Raw genomic sequence first — 4,187 nt, 5'->3', positions numbered from 1 at the left:
CTTTCTAAAATCGACGCACATTCGGTCCTTTCCATCTTCCTTCTTTACTAGCAGGATCGGCGATGCATAGGGAGAGTTCGATTCGCTGATTATACCTGCTCCTAATAGTTCTGCCACAATCTTTCTTACTTTTTCTTTTTCCGTCTCTGCCATCCTGTACGGGCGATAGCGAAAAGGGGTATCGTCGGATAGCTTAATTTCAATTTCTGCCGATTTGGATTCACCTAGTTCCATTGCTGTCTCAGCAAAACAATCCCGATATTGTTGTAACAGATCCATAATTCTTTTCCTGGCTTTCGCATCATCTGTACCAATATTTATAGTCGACTCATCCAGAGGTTTTCGTTTAGCAGATGTATCGGTTTCGCTTAACACTTCTTCTTGTTCATTTTTTTTCTCTAATTGTAAGATGCAGGGATGTGCACGAACTATTAAGCGTCTTTTGTCTAAAATAAGTTCTCTTCCAGAGAGGTTAATTACGGGTAATACAGGTTGAAATTCATCCCCAGCATGTATCATTACGCGGGGTATTGCATGTTCTTTACCAGGTTCGTATCGGAGGGTAGCATCAACCATTAGGTCGCCCGTATACGGGATTCTACACTCAATTGGTATATTACCGATTTGTCTTGGTGGAATTATAAACGTTTCTTTAAGCCAGAGGGGTATTTTTGCAGGCGTGTTTACTAATTGGTCTTTTTTGGACTGCAGTGTATTTTGTTGGGTAAAAGTCAATATTTCAGGTGTTTTAGTGACGAGCAAATTTGGTTGTTCGGTGAACTGCTGGCTGATGAGGAATGAAACATCTTGCATGTCATCAGGGACAATTAACGCTTCTGTGTGTTTGCTCACACCGTCTACTTCTTAGTCAAACTGTACTTTACCAATTGCCAAAACCTCGCCAAATCCATATCCCTTGATAGAGGTGTTACAATTTTTATCGATGGGTGCTCCGATTCTAAGAGCATCAGAAAGACGAATCAGATTACAAGAAGAGCCAAAATCAACAAATGCAAGCATCCGCTAACCAGCAACCAACACTTCTTTAAAATATTTTTGGTTTGTCTTTGTGACTAGTCATAAGACTTTTTCGGGCGCGTTATTCTGTTGGCGAGTCTTCTGATTTACGCTGGTTCGACATTCTTCAGCTTTGTGTCCAAAACGCTGGCATTTGTAACACCTTGTTGCTCGACAGTCCGACGCTTTATGGCCTGCCTTATTGCATTTATAGCAAATAATCTGGTTTCGAGGATTCGTTGTTCTTTTCTTTTCAAAGTGTCTGTTGATTTTTCGCCTAAACGAAAATGGCATCGTTGGTGTTTTTGAGGTACTGGTCTGATTTATGTCGCATGTTTTCAGATAATTCAATAAAGTTTCAGGGTTTGCATAATCGTTAACTCTAGCCGCCGCTTGAATAGTATCGTCTAAGATGCCGCCTATTATGCACGACACGGCGTCTGTGCCCACTATCTTGCATTCATTTAACAAAGCGACCTTTTCATAGTAGTACGCAAGAAACGATTCATCCCTTTTCTTAGTACGCTGCATCATGTTTTGCAGAGTCTGAAAGAAATCTCGTTTGGGTGGAAAAGCACTTTTCAAAATTTCTTTCCACTGGTCCCAGCTATACTGAATGGTGGGCAAACTCTGATACCACACCTTGGCGAGCCCTTCTAATTTTGAGATAGCGTTAAAGACGGTCGTTTCGTCGTTCCATTTACATAAGTTTTTGAGTTCATCCACTCTCTGGCACCATCGAAGAATGGAATGTTTATCATCTTCGGGATTAAATTCGGGTACGATGTTGTTTGTAGGTGGCAAAATTCTATTGGAATTTGAGTTTGTTTGCATTTCTAATACGCGTATCATATTTTGAACCACATTAGCTAACGTATCAATTTGATTGGGTTGTTGATTGAGAACTGAAGCATCGCTGTTATCATCACGTGATGACGTACCGGGTGACGGCGAAAGCTGTCTTCTACGTTTTCTGACTACTTTTGGTATGCCAGACATCCTGAGATTAAAAGATAAAAACAAAATGTTCTGAAAGTGAACTTGTTGAACAGGCCCCATAGATAAAAATGACTTAGTTTGGTGTATAAACGGTGATAATTGAAAAGAATCGCATCTTATGATCTTCTTTTTCTTTCATATTAATTTGTGTATAGTTTGTTTATAGTGACCCGAAATGTTTACAAACATGCACGGCAGTGGATATTTTCTTGACTCAAGGTCCCAGAGCAAAAAACTGCGTTGGATACGCTTTAAATTTGAACCTTTCTTTCTTTTTTTTTTGTATTCCAAATTGCGTGAAATAAAATTCGAAGAATTACAAAATTACAATTTCGAAAAGGATATACTCGTCAAAGCAATCATTTACAGAAAGATAAAAGTTTTACAAAATAGGAGCGTCACCATTTCAGTTGTTGATAATTATATGGATATTAAACAATTATTTACGACATGATTCACACTCTTTTTTTTCTTATTGTTTCATCATAATAAAATCAACATTACCCTCACAATTAATATCACTAAAAATCACTCACCTACTTTGTAAAAATATCTCTTTTGATGCGCAGAAGCACAATTCGAAAAACAAAACACAATTGTTTAAATATTTAAGTCTCACAATCAGTTTAAACACAACTTCTTCGTTAGAAACTGCCACAGTAAATGAATCACTTAATTGTTTCGTATTGAACTCCAATATCGATTTCATATTCATAATAGTATACATCTACTTTAATTCGCCAGACCTAACATAGATTGGCACCACGTTGACAAATTTATGGTATGTGCAATAAGCATTAGCAACTTAAAACACATTAATTGGGCCGCCCTGCTGAGCAATCTGCCCGCGAGTGACCCCACACCTGAGTGTAAAACTTAAATAATTAATTGAAGGTGTTACCTGAAGATAGTTCTTCATATCAATATCAGTCTGCATGGGTCATCACGAAGCGGTCACTCAGCAGTGGCAAATGATTTATAGACTCGACAGGAAAATCACAGATTTCAAAGAAAAACATAAAACAGTTACTGTTCCGTTCGCAATTAATAATGATTGTTTCAATTACTCACCCGGGTGATTTCTTCCCCCTAGCTCCCACAGGATCTGTCATAATAACCAACCCATATTCAAGATATGTGAATTACCATTTGTCTACTTTTCTTCGACGACTAGCTAGTGTCAACCTAAAATAAGTAAAGGCTTCCCTGGACACCCAACCATCCGTAGATGTTAGCATCCCAGTGACCAGTTCGGGGGCACCTACCTGTGAGGCTACCCTCTCGAACCCAATCACGTCATTCGAGTAGCCCGTAGCACCCCTTGAACTACGAGTAACCCCACTCGAAGGAACCACGGACCTTGCCGGGCAACAGTGCACTCAAAGGGGTGACACGCATGCGTTTTGCTCTCAATTAATATTCACATAATATAGTCGCTCTCGACTGTTCAGAAGCCAGTTACCCTTTTATTTTCAACGTCTTACTGTTTATTCATAGGTTTACATTTCTTTCGCTGTCGGTCTGCCCAATATCAATAATACCATTTATAAACAATTTTGGTCTCACTTGCTCATAATCATTATATACATACCAAACACCAGTATTGAAAAGGTAAACTGGTTTTATTCAGATAGATATGTATAAAAGTAATAAGAATATATAAGAATATTGTTGGGGCGCAATTCATGATGCGTAACGTCCCTTCGTGTTAGTCACCAGATGGGTCGATGGTCTTCCCATCCACAAAACAATATTGTGATTTTAGTCACGTAGTCACTAACCGTAGCCTAAGGTCAAAAACACCCCACTAACGTACCTCCACCCCCTATATTTTCTTGTTATATTTAAGCATTTTATGTATCTAATAATCCCATTAAGTTTTCATGTTTTCAACCATTAAGTTCATCTAATCAGTTCATCAGTAGTTCATTCGTTGTAGTTATTTAGTCAGTGTTTTTTTCGGTGTTAGTTTAAGTGTATGTTGATTATTAAAAAGCTAAAAATCACATAAGTCATTTATTGCTCGTACTGTTCCAAGGAGACCACAGATAGAAAATATTCGGCCGTTATATCTTAAAAAATAGACTTCGCTAAATTAATTTTTATCGAAGAGGGTTCAAGTGTTCCTTAGGAAAAAATCTAGGCCAGCAACACACCCGCAACAATCAACA

This window comes from Agrilus planipennis, unplaced genomic scaffold (genome assembly GCF_000699045.2).
Source record: "Agrilus planipennis isolate EAB-ADULT unplaced genomic scaffold, Apla_2.0 scaffold62, whole genome shotgun sequence".
Classification (NCBI taxonomy): Eukaryota; Metazoa; Arthropoda; class Insecta; order Coleoptera; family Buprestidae; genus Agrilus; species Agrilus planipennis.
The sequence above is the reverse complement of the archived record's forward strand: the minus strand, read 5'-3'. Positions refer to the sequence as shown.